We start from the raw sequence: 20,499 nt of genomic DNA, 5'->3' as shown, positions 1-20,499 counted from the left end.
CCCCCCCATTTTTACATTTTTTTTCGCCCTCCCCAGGCTCCAGAGGCTTTATAGGAACCTGGGGAGGGTGAAAAGAGCCTCCTCCGCACCCCCGGAGGCTCTCCGGAGGCTTCAGGGACCATCCGGAGGCTTCCCTGAAGCCTTCGGAACGTTTAAAACCACCCTCCGAGCAAACCAGAAGTGACTTCCGGGTTGCTTGGAGGGTCGTTTTAAGCGTTCGAAGGCTTCAGGGACTGTCCGGAGGCTTCCCTGACGCTTTCGGAGCGCTTAAAACCACCCTCTGAGCAAACCGGAAGAATCGGAGGGTCGTTTTAAGCACTCCGAAGGCATCAGGGAAGCCTCCGGACGGTCCCTGAAGCCTCCGGGGGGGGAGGCTCTTTTCGCCCTCCCCAGGCTCCTATAAAGCCTCTGGAGCCTGGGGAAGGCGAAAAATAGCTTTTAAAAAGTTGAACTCAGCTGGCCAGCGCGCGCATGCATGCTGACCAGCTAGCAGGGCAGCGCCTTACATGCCCTGACAAATGGCTCCGCGTGCCACTTGTGGCACGCGTGCCATAGGTTCCCCATCACTGTTCTATAATGTGGGCTCTGGTGAGAAAGCATAATTGGTACTGATATCAAATATATCTATGATAGGACATGCAACAGCTGCCAAGGTAAGTTCTAAGAGTATGGAGTAGAGTATATAGGAGTAGGAAGTCCCATATGTACCTTGCCCCAACACATGTAAGCATTTATTCACCATTTTGAACACCATGAATTGATCTTGTAGCTGTTTCTATGTGTGTACTCCCATCCTGAAATCCAGCCAATATAAATAGGGCAATAAGTCCATCTTGTCTGTTAATTCTAATTTGTTGACCCAATCTTTTATATATCTTGCAGAGATTCAGACATCCAATTCCAAGCTTTCAGGAAAAAAGACTCAAATCTGCAAAAGATGCTCCATAAATGCTTCATAAAATGTATTAATCAATACTTTTCATGGGATAGCCCAGATTAAACTCAGATTATTTAGCAGAAGTTTCCCAATATCACTTTTCTGATAGTATCTGGGGAAAAATGAATTCACTACAAAGTTTAAAAAACAATTAGCTAATACCCAAATCACTTCTAACCACAGTTTCCCCAATCCTGCTAATAAGATACTATGGATACTGGTATCAAAAGCCACTGACATATTCAGTTTTATTCAGATCACATGCCCTCATTGTTTCTGCTTACATTCCATCTGTCATGTGACCATGAATATCTTTATATCGAATCTGGATCTAAATCCAGGCTAAAAAGGGTCAAGATTTATTTTATTACAATGCTCTCAGAGATGCAGGAGTTTTTTTTAACAGTTTAGTTAACATGAAGTATTGGACATCAGCCAATAACTGTTAAAACCAGCCATGTATAAAGATGGTTTCTTAAGCAACAGTCTCATCACTGTCTTCTTAAGGTACTAGATTCCTGTAAGAAGGATTAATGTATTGGTTGCTCATGAGTAAGAACATTTTTGAGAGTTCTTATAAGCAATGGTAGGGAAGAATGCAGCATCAAAGTATCTGCACTGATTAAAAAACTTTATCTACTTCCTCAAGAAAAAAAAATGAATCTGAATCATATAGCTATTACAGACTATTTAATAGGTAACCTAGATACCGTATTGCTTAAAACAATTAAATTGTGCCCAACACAAATCTAGCATATTTCTTCGTAAAGAATTGCAGTAGCATTTTCCACTGATAAATTCAAGTGCATACAATTACAGAATATATTCTTATTCAGTAAAGTTAAGCATATATTATCATTGAACTAGAGCTTTCCAAGAGCGGCAAAAACATTAAAATGCTGTTCCAGAATGCTACAAGCCCAAATGCTGATTTATACAACCTTTTAAAACAACTATTTTATAGAAAGATAATATGCTTTCTGTGTTTTTCAGGTTCTATTCAATTATAACTTGTCCTTACAGAATATTACTTTCAGTGAGTTTATGTTTATGTTGGTTTATGCTTAGTTTTATTTATTATATATTTTAACATTTTAAAAGCAAGAATGGGAGAAAAAAATACATGGCTTACTACAAACCTTCTAAAGCAAAATATACTTCTGAATAAGTTTTTTTATACATGTCTGTTTAGAATGAAAGTTCAGCTTCTACCTTTGTATTTTCTTGCTCATCTTTTCACTAAAACAGCAAGTAAATTTCCTTTTTAAGTATACAGGCTGAAGTAAACCCTGTTTCTGAAAGTAAGATTTATGGAACATTAACAAAACCATGTACATTCAACTGACTTTAAATATATCCAGACGCACAGTTTGAAGTTCTCATGACTCTAGAAGAAGTACAAATAGAAATACTCATTTTTAAATCTTTCAAATGTTTATATCAATATATCAATTCAATCTATCACTTTAATGATTTACCTCTACTCATATGGCATAAAACTCTGAATAGAAAATTTTGCTTATTCCATTTATTCTATTTTGCTTTTTCACTATCTTGCAAGAATTCATTATGGTAATCCTTGCATGCAAACAATAAAACATAGAAGTACAAAAAGAATGTTTCCTATGAGACTGAAATAAGCAATGCTATGTACGGTATGACATTTGTACTGTGCAGGAATCAGGAAACAGAAGAGAAATACAGAAGCACATATAATTCATGATATTTAAACTAGATTGTTTGACAGAAGTAAGAAACAAAGAGGGAAGCTTAAAATATCTCAGCATTTTTACATTCACAACCTTGTAGAAGAAAAATCATTTTTTTAAAAAAAAATTGCCTTATAGTAGTAATACTTAAGTTTAATTATGGAGATGATCTTAGTCCCAATATACTTGGATACCTCAATTTGCAACACCTGAAAGGTAAATGAGTTTCCAAATTGTGGACATAATTAAATTAATCATTCCACACTTACATTTTCTATTGCAGAAATCACACTGTTGTTAGAAATACATATGAGTCGTTTCTGTTGTTCTACCACCCCAAATCAAGACATGAAACTAATGAAAACCTAACTGTTAATCATAGTTTCAATATAAAAGTCTTCCTAAAGAGTTAGGAAGAGTTTCTAAGACTCATTTCTCTAAAATATATCAAATATCCGAACTATCAAGTCAGACTGCAGTAAGAAGATAACCTTACTCAGGGAATGGAAACAGATATACTCAGAGGAAATAAAATTTGGAGGGCATAAATCAGATAGACACCAAATAATTAATGGGATAGAGAGACTTAAACAATGGAAGAATTATAGGAAAACAAGAATACACAGCACAGATTTGACTGAAAGACACTAGGAGGAGAAAAGAATCTATTTAAACCTGCTGTACTTTCCATTATGAATAATCAATATATTCATTAATCAATGAATATATAAACGTTCTCACTTTTAGAAATCACCAACCATTATCAAGGGACATGGTAATCCAAAAAGTTGACAAAATTATATCTTCAAGTATATAAAATTACAAAATTGCAGTGGACCTCTAGATTGTGGATCTGTATCAGGAAAGTAAGCTTTCATACCTTGTGATAAGTCATGGCTGGTTCAATAGATTATTAAGGCAGACTGAGTGATAAAACATTACTTGCAAACAATAGTGGGCTTAGATAGAAACCCAAATTAAGAAACTTGCGGGATCCCTAATTGGATGGAAAGGGGACAAAGAGGTTCAGAATAAACCCTAAAATCTCTCAGGATATATCAGATATACCGTATTTTTCGGAGTATAAGACGCACCTTTTTTCCTCAAAAAAGAGGCTGAAAATCTGGGTGCATCTTATGCACTGAATACAGCATTTTTTGCCTCCTGAAGCCCAGCCCCTTCACCAAAATGGCCATGCAGAGCCTCTAGAAGGCTTTCAGAGAGCTCCTAAGGGCTGGGGAGAACAGAAATGAGTGAAAAGGGGACTCATTTTATAAACCTCCTAATGGCTATGCATGCAATTTTTTTTGACAAAAAACAGGCACGTTTTTTTTCGAAAAACAGGTTGGTTTTTGCCCATTTTTGGGGGACCCAACCCTCCAGGAGCACTCTGCAAGCCCCCTAAAGGCTATCCATGCCTTTTTGGGGGGAAAATGGGTCCATTTTTGGGAGATTTGCAGAGTGCAAAACCCCCTTTTTTTAAAAAAAATTGCCTCTTCAAAACCTTGGTACGTCTTAAGCGCTTGTGCGTCTTATACTCCGAAAAATACGGTAGTTTTAGGGAGGTTAATTTCTGCCTATTAGGTGCAAGCAAATAAAGATTTGATTTCTCTATGTAGTCTTTGGGCTTGGGCCTGACAATATTACAGTATATAATTTAACTATAAATGTCTTCCTTCTGCATTCTAAATGTTCTGGTAAGACCTTTACCATAAATGTCAAGAGATAGTCCTTGACTTACAACCACAAGTGAGCACAGAATGTTGATCATAAGTTACTGGGCTTGTCACCATGTGACTTGACTCAACTTTACAACACTCTTGACTTTCCCAGGCATGGCCATTAAACAACTGTGCAGGTTTTTCAGTGGAGCAAGACGTGCCTGGGCTGGGGGAGTTCCGGCACAGGCCATGTACAAGTTACAGGGTGCTGCGGCATGGAGCAAATGCAGTGTTGCCATAACTGCCCCAGCCATAACTGCCCCAGCCCCAAGATCACGTGAAGTGTTAATACCACTTTATAATGCCTTGGTAAGGCCACACTTGGAATACTGCATTCAGTTCTGGTCGCCACGATGTAAAAAAGATGTGGAGACTCTAGAAAGAGTGCAGAGAAGAGCAACAAAGATGATTAGGGGACTGGAGACTAAAACATATGAAGAACGGTTGCAGGAACTAGGTATATTCAGCTTAAGAGAAAGAAGGACTAGGGGAGACATGATAGCAGTGTTCCAATATCTCAGGGGTTGCCACAAAGAAGAGGGAGTCAAACTATTCTCCAAGGCACCTGAGTGTAGAACAAGAAGCAATGGGTGGAAACTAATCAAGGAGAGAAGCAACTTAGAACTGAGGAGAAATTTCTTGACAGTTAGAACAATTAATCAGTGGAACAGCTTGCCTCCAGAAGTTGTGAATGCCCCAACACTGGAAGTCTTTAAGAAGATGTTGGATAGCTATTTGTCTGAAACGGTATAGGGTTTCCTGCCTAGGCAAGGGGTTGGACTAGAAGACCTCCAAGGTCCCTTCCAACTCTACTATTGTATTATTAAGCCTTATCTGGCAGCACAGCGAAAAGGTGCCACGCTCAGGCAATGTCAAACACCTGGGAAACTTCCACAGAGGGTCACAAAGCAGCCCCAGGGCAAAAGCCCAGGAAGCCTCCAGTGGAGGAGGGTGGCTTTGTGAAGATGTAGGTGCTTCACACCCTTACAGTCTCCTCAGTGTTTGCAACTTTTAGAGGCAATTGCTTTGCATCTCACAGTGAAAGCTTACAGGATGTGTGTGTGCTTTGTGTTGCACCATTGGCACTTCCCAGGAAGTTTAAGGGCATAGATGGCGGCGGGGGGGGGGGGGGGAATAGACAGATGGGAGTAGTTGCAGCACCCCTGTGGCCAATCGTAAGTGTGGAAAGACTGCCAAGTGCCTGAACTTTGATCATATGACTGGGGGAAGGGGGGCTTAACAAAAGGTTTTTTAAGCAAGAATTATCTAAATAGAAAAGCTCAAAACTCAAATGAAGGACTCCTTATATAGAAAAGCTCTAAAGCTCAAAGGACAAATGTGACTTGTTCTATTATTTGCTCTATTACTACACATAAAATAACAGATATTTACACATAAAATAACAGATATTTCCAAGTACTTGAAACATAAGCAGATATTGATATACTTATTGCTTTTCCTGCATTTACAATGCAAGAAAAGTTAAACCCACAAGACCCTAATGTTAAACATATAACACTTCAATATGTTTTGAGCTTTTATGTTTTAATGTGGTTTTTATATTATTTTGATTTTTGATTGAAAGGTGTCTGGTTTGTTAGAATATGACTTGACTATATAAATATTTTAAATAAATAAATATATAACAAATGTTTTCAATGGGAATAAACTACTGAACATTCTGTTAGAACAATAATTTCAATTCAATATACAGGCTTTATTTTCTAGGGCATCCATCTTTTAGTGCTACTTACTCCAACATTTCCCTTCAACAAAATGAAATTGCTAATATAGTATTTTTCATATTATAATATTGAATCTAATCTACCAATGTTTTCTACAGCTTGCATAAGTCACAACTGATTGGACATGGTCCCTATGGACATGCCATTTCATCCAGGCTGGACGGTTCATTAGTCATAATTACTATAACTGTACAGCAGAGAGTGCAGCTTTATCTCATCATACATCTTTGATAAAGCTGCTTCCATTTTTGCATCATCAGCATGTAAAAATCACATTATTGGTGCTTTTATTTTCCAATCTGTGATTAACACAGGCTGTACTACTTTAGAAATGCACATAATCTTAACAGAAGCTCTCCCACCCTTAAAAAAAAAGAAAAGAAAAAGAAAACACCACAATCCTAATGTCATTCATGCTGTGACCACCATTTGAACTTTTTGTTAGAATCAGCTGCTTTGCGTACTATGAACTGTAAGAGAACAAAGAGATTCTAGGGATAATATTGCCAACAAAATTGAACACAGAGATGTCTATTAGCTGAATGCTTTGCAAATCAGGTTTAAGATATTTATGTTGTAAATTTGAATGCTGATCCAAATTAGCAGATCTTTGATGTGAGTTTAGAAAAAGAGAACTAAATAGCAACTAAGGAATCGTAGCATGGAGATGGTGATAGGGAGATAAGAGAAAAGAAATAGAGAAAATAAAATAAAGCTTTATATTAGAAAGAAAAAAAACTTAGTGCTAAAAGATTAAAAAACAAGTGCTACTAAACTGTAATACACACACACACACACACACACAAAATAAACAAAATAAATAAGCTTTGGATAAATAACTGTTAACAAATAATAAAAATGATAATTTTCCCACTTTAGGATTCCTTTTCTATTTTTATTTGTTTTTCTTTTTAGGATGTTGAAGAAATCTTACAGCAAAGAATGAACACGCAAAATGCCACATAAGCACACATAATTGGCAGCTTCATATGGTACGGAGGCTACAAAAGTCTCAAAGTAATTAGTACTGTCTGAATGCAATGACATCTGTGTTCTCATGGTCCTCTAGACTTGTCAAGCTAGCAAGAACTACATGAAAAATATGACAAGCATTGCAAATGCCCCTCTCTAAGGTCTCACTTTGGGAAAACTAAAGAAACAATGCCTTTTTCTTTGTGCCAATATATTTAAAAGCTAAAGTCTCAGCATTTGTAAAGGTTTTGACAGTTCTCTGCTTTAAGTGTGACAGGTTTATACAGAATATAACAAACGTGGAGATACAAATACGTAGTTCACAGGACTGCCAAGGCTTTGGTCAATTTGTTTATAATTTACTTTTAATCTGAACATTTAATTGGGCTGATTGAAATACCCTGTCCTTTGCTGAAGAAAGAGTCCTACAAGTTTATAAAATTGTACTTAATAATACATTTGGGGGCATTCAATTCAATCCATATACCTTTGTTTTGAAGATCTGTGGTACCTATTCTTCACTCCTGTTCCTAGGCTGTTATAGCACAATGTTCAAATGTGTGTTGGTTCCAAGAAAGACATTAGTCATCATTAACAGAAGCACTGACACCAAACCTAAGTGCCTTTCTACAATGACCAAGTGGCAATCATCTTTCTCTTACGCTGTCACTGCTGATTAGGGTTTTCCGTCATGAAAATTTAATTTGTTCCCTTTCTGCATCTCCTTTTGCAGTGTTAACAAAGTATGTCAGGGGCATATTGCAAAGACAGCAAAAGAGCCTGATCCGGAACCAGAATGATAGTCTTCTGTTTTTAGTTCTCTCAAGATCTTAAGTTTGGCCTCAATCAAATCTTTCCATTTTTTACATTGATTAAAGGACTATTGAAACATACAATATGCCTCTTTCAATTGACCCTAATACAATTACTTTAAAACTGTTTCCTAAAGATTAATTGTAGATGCTTACATAAACAGAAAGTGTTTTTTTTAAAAAAAGAACAACCTTTTTTCATGCTTATCCTAGCAATAAGATTTGTATCATAAATTAGGACAGAAATACAGACATATATGTTTCTTTGGTTTTAGTACTGTAAAATTATTTAATTTAGTTAATGAGATTTCAAAGCTATGATGCAATGTAAATAGAATACGTTTACAGTTGTGAAAACAAAATAAGTAAAAGGCAGCCTCTATTTCTAATTTTAAATCATATTCAAATATCTGTTTAAAAAAATAGTTCAGTGTTATGCTGGGTTAATTACCTTTTTTCAAAACAATTGCCATCTAATTTATTTTAGTATTTTACTTTCAGTATAAGCAAATGCAACTTTGGTAATATATTTATACATTACCAAATGTTGCAACTATATATTTCAATAAATCAGGTAAAAAGGAGTAACAATAAAATTATTTCAATTTCAGCATTTAATTTAAACATGCTATTTTTTTTCATTTCATTTTTTTCATTTCCAAATATACTATGTGTTGTGTCCATGAGTAACACTGATGGGCTACTGGGAATTATTTCCACCTCTCTTTAAAAGCTGTCCTTGAAAATGGTACCCAAATCTTTTATGAAATGTGAGGGAATGGAATGGCCCATTATTTGGAATTTGGAAAAAATATGGGAAAAAATGATATAATGGAATATATGGATGACCTTGGGGAACAGATGATGTCCAGGAAATAATCTGTTAAAAGAGAGATAGAAGCTCCCAATAGATTAGTGGTCAAGAGGAAGCAATTTAGCAAGGACTCTCCTTAATTGTTCTGGTGGTTAAAAGTGGCAGGGTAAATTTGTATCTTCAGACTTGCAAGATTATGTTAATCAGGGGTAGGTTATGGCAGGCACTACTGCCGATTCGCTTGTGGGTGCACTACATGCGCATGCGCAGTGCAATAAAAATTGTTCTGCACATGCGCAGAAGCAAAAAACCCAAGATGGCGGCGCCTGGAGAACCAGTTCAGGGGCACGGCAGGCCTGGGTTCCTGCTGGTTCCAGGGACGCAGGCCGCCAAACCACTACCAATTTGGCCAAACCAGTAGGAACCTACCACTGATATTAATGCACTCTTATAGTAAAGTAGAATTATCTAACTAGTTTACCCAGAAGGGCTACGAGATCTTGAAAGGAAGATATGTTCATAGATCTGTTCAGGAAGTTTCCAAAGATAGAAGTCAGCATACACAAGGGCTCGACCCTTTTCCTATAGACCATAGCCTATTCAGCTGAGCACACTGCTAGTTTAGCACAACAGTTTAGTAGTTTCAGTGAACAAGAAAGACAAGATATTATGTCAATTAAATGCAGAAAATCTCATTTCGTAAAAAAAAAATATTTTCCAGACGTGGGGTACAATTTCAATTTATATATGATAGTAGTGCCACTATTATAATTTAATGCACACTAAAACAAATTTAATAAAAAACTTTAGGTGTTTTAAACATAATAGCTCTATGAAATGTTTATATGTTAACATATATTTATTTACAAGTTATTATTTATTGGCATTAGCAAAATAACAACTTCATGTTCCACATACGTTTCGAAACATAGTAACATAATAACTGCCATATGACATTGTCCCTTTGAAAATTTAAATTACAGCTTTCTCTTTTACATTTGATGTTCTGCAAAGCACAAAATGATAATGTGATTTAACTTCAACTTCAAAAAGATGTTGAAACCCACTGCCTACATTTTATTTATTTTACAACGAATTCAGCCTAATAATTTGCAAAGGCCTGACACCAAGATCTTCCAGGCTTCTTTTTCTCGTCTCTCGTTTCTAAGTCGCTATCAAGTCCAAGCAAACAAGTTTAATTCTTTGGCTCCCATTCCTAACTGCCCCAGCCCCCGTTCTTTCCAAATCGCTTGTCAGCAAAAGATTGGGCAATTTATCGACCATTTCTGGATGCATACTGTCAATGTTGAAAGAAATATGAGGGAAGCTTGTTGCTACTGCTCTGGAGCTCATTGATAATGACATACCTGCCTTTGTCCCCCATTACCCATACTACAAACTACTTAGACCTAACTGAAAAATCAATAGCATACTTGCACTGGTTCCTGTGGCTGCTTCCTTTGATTGTCAGCTCCTGTCTAGGGTCAGCCCTTACATGAAAGAGGCTGTGTCTGCCTGATGCTTTCAGGACAACCTAACGATATGAAACTAGCCAACAGAACAGTAAATTCTGTCTTGCTACCCTCCTCATCAATTAGGCTCTGACTAGGCTTGCCTGTAGAAAACTGACCTTTTAGGTTTAAGGGAATATGGACTGGTTGAACACACCACTGCCCTCTACAATGAGTCAGGAAATTCATTGACAGGTTAAACAAAACAGAAGGTTGTAACTGTCATAATTTGCATTGCACTTTCACGCCAGCAAGGGTGTTATCAGTGGGGGCAAGCCCTGGAACACACAATTTAAGCACCACTAAGTTGCCCTCCTCATAAATTTTTAAGTGAAGTGCGATAAAACAAATTCACCAAAGGTCCTAACTGTATTTTCCTTTCTACCAAGTTTGCATTGGGTTGTCCATAGACTGCCTCATGTTATTTCCCTAGGAAGAGATGGCAGTATTAAAATTCCATTAATGGTGACAAACTTTCGATTTTCATGTTTGAAATGTTACTTTGAAAACTCCTAAAGATTTATCATGGAAGGCATTTTCTCCATTAATATAGTCACGCGCATCAAGGTAAATCATTATATACATAATTAAAACTTAAAGGAAACAATATTAGGCAAAAGACCATAAAATTTAATATCTTATTTATATAAGTGAAAAGAAATATATTTTTAAAAGTTGACAAGTGAAGCATAAAGGTAAGATCTTTCACTTATATTTCTTCTGCACTTTTATTTGAAAAGATGTTCAAAATTCTAACAGGCATGGAATTATATTCTATTACTTTTGAATAAACTATTCAATTTCTAGTGAGCTTATAATTAAAATATGTTAAACATACTGATTATGTAAAACTTAATGCATAGGACAGCAATGTTATTGTCTTCCTGAAATGTTAAATTGACACTATTTTCCACAAAAAGTACAAGTGAGAAAATATAATTAGATTTTTGCTGCAACAAATTCATAAACTTGCTAATCTACACTACAGCCTTATATGGAATTACTTGAAAAGTAAAATCCACTGAGGTCAGCGCTGTTTATTTCTTAGCTACTTTATTTATAGTGCAATCCTTTGCATGTATACTCATCTATAAATCTCAGTTAAATAAGACATATTCCCGGAAGAGTATGTATAGGACGACAATTTAAATAGAATGCCAATTATTTGTAACAATAGCAGCATCTATATTTTAAGCTGATCTTTTGCTTACAAAAAGCCAGTACTTTATTTCATATAGTTGTAGTAATCTACTTTGCAATACAGAAAAGAGGAGACTATTTTTTTTAAAAAAAAAATTCTAATGTCAAAAACTACCAAGAACCAACTATCTTAGTTTTCTGTGATGTTCTTATTTAATAGACACTGTTTTAGCTCTAGTCATGTCTCAAAAGTGCTTTTTCAAAGCTGCTATGACCTGGATGACTGAGAATCCTCACAGACATTTAGCTCTGTTCAAGATATTAATGGTCAGTATAAGATATGAGCCATTTCCTTGCAATCCAATTGAGCCCTGATAGCATTTTGAGGAGTTTCTATGTGTTCCCAAGGATGCCAGAAGGAGTAACTGCTTGTATCTGGATGCTCAGTTTGTGCAGATTCCTCTCTGTTCTTCCCAGCAGTCACCTCAGTATCTCAAGAAAAACTATTGTCATGGTATCCAAACCTAGAAGTATATCCAGTGTCTTGCTAATCAAGCTACTTAACAGAACCAGATAACTTCTTCCCTGGGCTCTTCTTCACAAATATATGTGTATGCATTTTGACTGTGCAAAGCTTAAGCAATAATTAAGTTAATAATCTGCCCAAGAACTAAATGCATTGTGGCAAATTAGAAAACAGTTTTAAACTGTAAAAACATTAACAAGACTAAGTGCAATTAAATACATTAATAATTATTTAAGAGGCATAGAATCAAAATCACGTGAAGTATTAGTACTGCTTTATAAAGCCTTAGTACACCTGAAATACTGCATCCAGTTTTGGTCACCACATTACAAAAAAGATGTTGATACTTTGGAAAAAGTGCAAAGAAGAGCAATTAAGATGATTAAAGGCTGGAAACTAAAACATGAAGAACAGTTCTAGGATTTGGGTTTGGCTAATCTAGAGAAAAGAAGGACTAGAGGTGACATGATAGCAGTATTCCAGTATTTCAGGGGCTGCCACAAAGAAGAGGCGGTCAACTTATTTCCCAAAGCACCAGAGGGTAAGACAAGAAACAATGGATGGAAACTAATCAAGGAGAGAAGAAACCTGGAATTAAAGAGAAACTTCCTAACGGTGAGGATAATTAACCAGTGGAACAGCTTGCAGTCAAAAGTTGTAGGTGCTTCATCACCAGAGGTTTTTAAGAAGAGATTAGACAATCACTTGTCTGAAATTGTATAGGGCAGTGATGGCCAAACTTTTCGTCATTGAGTGCCAAAAAGGGAGTGCACATGCACACTCGTCTGGACCACAACCCAGAAGAGGAGTTGGGGGCATGCACGCACCGGAAAATGAAATTCTGGTTTCTGACGCATGCATGCATGCTGGACAGCTAGTCTTCCAGTTACTGGCATGCATGTGCATTCAACAATCAGCTGGCGGCACATATGCACATGCTGGAACATGGAAGACCAGCTCTTCGAGTTTCCGGCATTGCTGCATGCATGAACGCCAGCTGATAGTCATGCATGCATGCACACCAGAAACCCAGAAGAGGAACGGGTGATGCTTCATATGCCAGGCGACATGGTCCTTTCCAGCTCTATTCTGATTCTGAATATAAGGAGAATTAATGAAAACACTAGCGCCGGAAACAATAACTTAAAGTTGACATTTACTGTTGGAGAAGATTGTCTTATCCTCATACTGAAAACAGATCAATACAGATACCAGATATGTGTCTATGTGGAAAGGATTCTACAAGCAGATCCTATGATGGAAAGAAGATACTTTTCCATGTAGCCAGTTGTCCCTGAGGAGAAGACAATATAGACAGGCAACCAATATCACAAGAAGTTGCTCCATGTTGACTTTCCCACCCTCATCTCTACCAGACCATTACCATCAATGTTTTTTTTCTGGGAAAGATTCCTCAAGACAATGAAAAGGCAAGTGACAAGCACTACTGTTCTCTAGAAAGGATCAGAGAATTTGAAATGCCATATTATTAAAGTAGTGTTTTGTATTAAAACTGTAATTTTAATTTTTATTATTTTTTATATTGCTTTTAATCTGAGCAGGTAGAAGCATGCAACCTACTTTGTCTAGACCCAGAAGCTGTAGAGGATTAGGCTTGAATGGGTTACTTCAGAAAACACCAAGGTTTTAGCAAGATTGCAAAGTAAAAAACAAAATCCAGGAAAAGATAATGACAAATCACTTTGAAATAGTTGCCAAGAACACAGACGACGTACCAAACCCATTCCAAAGCACACTGCTGTAAAACACTATGCATTCTTGCTTTTACCCTATTACTCTTGGATTGTTTTGGGAAGCATGTCATTTTATAAACAATTGTAATAAAGGAAGAAAATTTCCTGGCTAGTCCTCAAAGAAAGGTCTGCAAGGATAATCAGAATGTCTTAGAAGGTTACATATAAGAGATGCATCCCTGAGATACTTTGACCTGGTATCTTAATTGAGCCTGGCAAAGGACTAGTAGCTCCTGAAGGTGTAGTAGAGAAAGCATCTCAAGACAACTGAGTATGTGAAAAAAGAGCTATGCTGGAGTAAAAGGAAGAACAACAACAACAACACAAATGTAATGCTGTATCCAGTAGAGATGACTATATCACCCTCAAATAAAACCCAGTATTTTAAATATAGAGAAAATTAAAATCAGAACAACCGAATTATATTACTATACAACTGCTTTTGGGCAGCTAACTGTTCCTTCCAAAAATATATTAGATAAACAATTTAATTTATATAATAATTCATTTGGAGAAACAGATGGAACACAAAAAAAGTAATTTTTTTTAATGGTCAAATTCAGTGAAGGAGATTAAGTGCATGTCTTTTGACTGAAATATAATAAGCTCAATATTAGGTGGCTTGAGCCACAAATTCTACAGAACACTTAAATAAATATATTAAATTGCAAATAAAAATATGCATTACAGTGTATGTCAATACACAATAATTACAAAAATAGAAGATTTAATTGAATGACAACAACCCCCCCTCCAAAAAAAAAAACCCAACAGACATAGTGATGATTAATTATGCATCTGGTAGCATGTCACATCCTTTGTGTGTGCCTATCAGATACTGAAGAGAAAAGGCATGGACAGTGTCCATTCCCAGCAAGCAAATCATTTGGAAACAGTCATAGCCATAGATCAAAAGATTTTTCACTCTATCTGCAGTAGATTTAAACTCACCCAACCTAACCTTTTGCTGCAGACAAAACCAGTTAGAAAAGAAAAAAGGCTCCTTAGAATCCATAGATAATAAAAGAAGATTTGGAGTGCAGGGCAGAGGGTGAGAGACGCAGAAAAGAAGCAGGCAGACATAACCACTAAATACATAGCCCAAGACAGCTGTTTTACATCCTGGTTTCAGATACTGAAGACAGGAAAGTTTCCACCAGCCCTTTATTCTCCAAAATTAAACTGCACGTACCGCTTCTGTATTTTATTTGGGGTGAACAGGTATTTTTCTTTCATCTCATTATTGTAATACATTTTAAAAAGATACATAAGTTTTTATAACATTTTTAAATAACTCGTAGTTTCTAATATATGTTATTCACCTGGCCACACCAAATTAAAAGATCAAATTACAATATTTAAGAGAAGCAACATACAAAATTAATATTGTCTGTTGACATTACTGATCCATGGTTGGAGGTTATGGTTATTTCATTTTCAACTCTCTTTATTTAATATTACCAATGAGATTAGGGGTTCCTACAGCACTGGCATATGCAAAATATAGTTTGTTTCAAATACATTATCACACTTAAATCTTTGTTGACTAACTCAGTTATTTCTTTTCAAAATATTAAGATTATTTCCTTGAGTGTTTTACTTTACTGAATATTAAGGCTAACAGAGGTTTTTGTTCAAATATAATAAAAATGTTAGATCAGTTCAGAAATAATTCATTTCAATTAGCAGTCTCAAGGTTTGATTTAATCAAAGGCTTGCCATAAATACAACTTTGTACAGTTCTGTTTGTCGAGCAGAATAGAACAATCCAATGAGTGATTTGTGGAATAAGATTCTTCAAAGAGAATACTCCTAAAAAATACAGCTACGAAGCAATGAGAAGCACACTAAAATGTACCGCTTTTATTTAAATATACACATTTAAGTTATCATTCACATAACACAGTTACTGTTTGTTCAATGCAAAATAAGTACTGTTAAAGTCATCAGAAAACCTGAAAAATCCACAAAACCCGCAATCATGCGTAAATCAGACTAACAGGCAATCCATGGCTTAAAAGGTAATATAATAAACAATAATTATATAACAATATGGAGATAATATCAAATACCACATTTATTTCAAATTAACTGATTAGAACGAGCATCATTTTGGCTATGGCTGTAAACTGAGATCCTCTTAATAATACACATGTATAGACATATACATTATATCTATAGTTATGCACCATATATGAATAAACTAGAATTAAAAAAAATAGTATATTCTGGAAATATTGCAAATTCATTGAAAATTAATTCTGGTAAACTTTAAATAACTGAAGCTAACACTCACATTGTGAGCTATGGTAACTTACAAGTGTTTAAAAAGAAACAATTCTATTCCAGACATATGGAAACATATGCAACTAAAATATTTGGATCTCTACCTTCATTAAAGTTAAATATGAACTTGTGTATCAAGTAATTTATAGTCAAATGAAAATTGCCCTTCTATGGAAGTTAGACTGATTAATTTCCACAGGACTCACTTCCAAATATAGTGTTTCAGCTCACGGTCATTAACATAATATTATATGAACAATTACGTGAATTATATAACTAAAGACAGTATTTAGCCAGAAGCATCATAAAAGTTTTACCTCGAAGACCTTAATGCTGAAATCAGGGAAAGGCAAATATATCAGTAGAACAAAACAATCCTGCAGGGAAATGAAGGAAAAGAAATCTTCCCATAAATATAGCATTCTAAATCATTGGGCAGTCGTGTTAATTACCGGACCATCTACATTTCACCTTTGTGTGTGTATACAGGTATTCCTTGCTTTTTTTAAAAAAATCTCTCATTCATAATTAAATAAAAAGGGTCCTTTTGCAAAAGGAAATACACACACAAGAGCCATTCATAAGCAGAGCTTTCTGTCCAGGAGCACAAGGCAAAACCAAGATCCATCTACATATGGAAACAGGGAAAATAGCTGCAATTCCTCTGGACCTGTGAACTTGACCCATTCATTTAGTCTGACCCTTGGGAAACGCAACGCACAATCCGGAATTGCACCTTTTCCCATTTATACTCTTTGCAGCCACTTAGCTCCATCAAAAGAGTAGGAATGTGATGGAAATGACAGGCAAAAGCCACCCATTCTTTTCCCAGGCTGTACTTCTATAAATGGAAGCACAGAGTATGTTTAAGCAACAAGGTTAAAAGATCTCCTGGAAAATTAAAGAAGGAGTAACAATTAAGCTAACTGTCTGGAAGATATATGCTCTGCTTCATTTTAATTTTCAGTAAGCCAAAGATGCTTCTAAGTCAGAGCGTGCTGAATATTTATACCCGCACAGCTCAATCACCCCAAAAGTGTATCACATTAATTCCTGACTGAAGAGGATATTCAGCCATCTCTTCAAAGGGAGAACATGAATTGTCCACGGTCCAAAGTAGATTCCCTTCCTTTTTCTTGAAGGCAAAAGTTGCTTAGAAACAGCCTCCAGAAATGGAGAGGTGGCTTGGTACATGCACACGGAGAAGGAAGCACGTTAAAATCCAAAGCCAACTGGAGCTGAGCAGAGGGCAAGGCACGTCCTTCTGCTATTCCCCCACTCCAGTAGGGCAACAAAAAGAACCCCTCCTTCCCCCTTGCTTTACGATAATAAGCCACGTGCACGAGGCTTCTCTTCAAAGCGCCCCTCCCGGCTCCTCGGCCCTTCTCTCTTCTCCCGCCCTCGAGGCTCTCCAGCGGTTTTTTTTCCCCGGCCAGTTCAACGCCAAGGACGAGGTCTACCCATCCTCAGCCGGCCTTTAAAGGAACGGGGGAAGGTCGCTGGGAAAAGGCAGGAGAGACGAGGAAAGGGTAAAGGCATTCCCTCGCGGCTGGAGAGTGAGACCAACGCAACCCGCACTTTCAACCGTCAAAGAAAATGGCCCGCAGCCTCCCTTAATGAATTCGTCAGGGCTCCGGGATCGCGCCTTCCCCCGCCTCATTAACTCAAGTCTGATGAGACGGATTGTAACGGGAGGAAAACGCAGATCAGTCGGCCGAAGCCTCCAAGTGGCTTTTACCCCGGAGAGCCTCCCCTGCCCAGAGACGCTGCGCGCACTCGGCACTGGCCCGCTGTTCCCTTCGCCTTACACGCCAGCAGTAGCTTCAGCTCCTCTAAGCGGACGGGGGGGGGGGGGGGGCTAAGATCCCAACGAGGAGCTGCTGACGGACGCGTCGATTCCCAGGCGGCCAGGACGAGCGGGGCGGCTTTTGGGCAGCCTTCCTTAGCGTCTTGCGTTTTTTTTTCCACGGATCCCCGCAACCTCCGCTTGCAACCTTCCATCTTCTTCCCCCAGAGTCCTCCTTTAAAAATCCCGTCGCCGGCGAGGTCCCGGGCTCTTAAAGCCGCCAGGGCTCGGCCGCCGTAGGCGAGGACCGGCTTTCTGGCTCGCTTCCCCCCCTTTTTTCCGCAGGCATTATTTGCTCGAAAGTGTTTAAGTTTATTGCTCAAATGATGTTTCTAATTAGCGCTTCGGACCATAAATCCGAGCGGCTTTTGTTTTCCAACTGATTTATTATTTACAAGAGCATCGACCTCAGACGGGGCGGCGGGGAGAGAGAGATGGGGAAGCCTCAAACCGAGAGAACAGCAGGGATCCACTCGAGGCCCGCGAATAGAAAGGCGGCCGAGCTAAAACTGCCAAACCCGCGCCTTCTCCTCGGCAGGAGCCCCGGTGGTTCGGGAAGACCGGCTCTTCCAGCGTAACGCGCCTCTGAGAAAACCGTGATGGGGGGGGGGGGGGCTCTCTCAGTAGCAGGCGCGACCAGCGGAGACGCGACTGCGGATGGGCTGGAGCACACTCGCGTGTGGAGGCGAGAGCGGAGAGCCCTTATAAGCTTGCCCGGGGTTGCTTCCTCGGCCTCTCCGGAAAGGTGCGGGTACCAAGGGCGCAAACGAGCCTGCGCCATAAGACGGGATGTCGTCGATGAAGCGCCCCCCCCCCTCCGCCTTGTGCCTGCCCCTTTCCCAATTCCAGGATTTCTACTTCTGGAAGGATAAGATGATCTTAAACTATACCTTGCAACCTGGGTCCCTCGGTTGGCAATTTTTTGGGGTGGGGGGTGGGGGAGAGACATAAAAAATAGAGGGAAAAGCAGACGAGCAGCGAAGACTCGGCTGGAAACAAATCCTGCTTTACAACAGCCACTAGGTCCGACTGCTTGACACATGAGAGGACTGCAGCTGGACTGGAGAAGTCAATAGAGGCTACCCTACAACAGCCACCAACGGCTTCTAGCGGGAGGCCGAATGTTATGGCCTCCCGCAAGCCCTCTCGTCCAGCCCCAATCCCGGTTTTCGATTCGGGCTACCCAGTTCTCCATTGGCCCGCTTCACAGGCAACCTCAGAAGTGCGGAAGCCTGCTTTTTACCCCACCCCCACCCCCCAAAGGGCTCGATGAGCAACCGGACGGGAACCAGAGCAGCGGAATGAACGAAGAGATGTGGGAGGGGGAGGGAACGTTGGGAGCAACCGGTGCGCCGCCTTGCCAATGGACCGCTTTCCAAATAAGACTTGCTCCCGTGGTTAACACTAGTGGCCCCGGGGCCTCAACCAGCCGCTGGGTCCTACTTAGTTCTAACACCCGAAGGGATGAATGAACCAAAAGATAACGGGTTAGGCAAGGCTTGGGGCCTCACTTCTCCTTCAAGTCATAGCAATCCCAAAATCCCAGAAACGCAGGATTCCTTATTTCCAAGCCCCTCGGAGAGAACAAAGGCTTGCAGCAACGTGGCTGAAAATTATTGTTGTTGCTGTTTGCTGAGATTCCAAAATCTCGTTGTTTTTAAGTGAAATACAATTGTGCGCACACATATCCCGTCTGTCACCCATTTAGCGCCCAACTAGAAATAAGGTATATCTTGCTCATAGTAGGCTATTTTACACTGAAGGTTAGCCGAAAATATTAAAACATTCTGTAAGTATTTACTGGAATGCGGGGGTGACGGTGGTTTAGTGGTGAATGAATTTTTTTCTTAGAAAAGATTCCGTGCTTTCACTTAGCTCTCCCTTTCTCTAAAATACTTTACAATTTATTTACGATTAAGCACAAATCTTTTTGCGTGGAAGTCCCGCCTGACCTGCTTACACTGGCACCTAAGAATAAATATTTGTCTTAGCCCTCTGGGAGGAAAAAAAACCTAATAAATCTCGAGATACTGAAATGTGATAATTGTTAAATAATTGCTTCTGAGATCACTGGCTGGAGTCCAGCAGGAACTCCACTTGTAATTAGAAATATCAATAATATTACGTGCCAAACTTCAAATTCGAAACCTCTTTTTCATAGTTGATGGGACATTAAACCATACCTACTGATTTTGCAACAGTATACTAGGCGTATTGCACGATATCATTAAATTTAAGCCAAACACTATTCAGGTTGGATAATCAAGGCTCTTAATTGGTTTCTATAGTTGGGTTCATTTTCATTGGGTTGTTGAGGAGCAATACATTTAGAGAGGAATCGCAACGGTCCTGCGGGAAAAGTACTATTGTGTAAGTCTGTGGGTATTCATATGTGTGAAAGCTACGCTTTTCCTTCTTCTCATAGCACACTTCTTCCTTCATATATATTTTTCCTTCCCTGCCATGTTCAATGCGTTACTAATCTGTCTTGGTATCCATTGTAGAATGATCCGTTTCATTCTAAACGAGCAAGCCCCTGACTCTTGAACATCCTGGAGATCTTGCATGACTACTCACAGCAATGTCTTCAATAGCAACTTTTCCTAGTTTCATTCTCTCCCATTTCTGGAGGACCGAAATGCCTTCTCTCCTGGCCTTCAACTAACTGGGAAATCGGGTACAGCGGGGTAAGGTGCGTGCTCGTCTCCACAGACGTGCATACAATC

At 38.6% G+C, this 20,499-nt stretch overlaps 1 protein-coding gene across 3 annotated transcripts in view; it reads right to left on the bottom strand.

Annotated features, from left to right (window-relative positions):
- Positions 1–20,499, bottom strand: part of LRBA (LPS responsive beige-like anchor protein) — a 357,721-nt gene that overhangs the window by 143,660 nt on the left and 193,562 nt on the right. The gene's annotated exons all lie outside the window — the stretch shown is intronic.

The sequence above is a fragment of the Natrix helvetica genome (genome assembly GCF_964273705.1).
Source record: "Natrix helvetica genome assembly, chromosome: 7".
In the NCBI taxonomy this organism is placed as follows: Eukaryota; Metazoa; Chordata; class Lepidosauria; order Squamata; family Natricidae; genus Natrix; species Natrix helvetica.
Note: the sequence above shows the minus strand (reverse complement) of the source record. Positions and strands in the feature narration are given on the sequence as shown.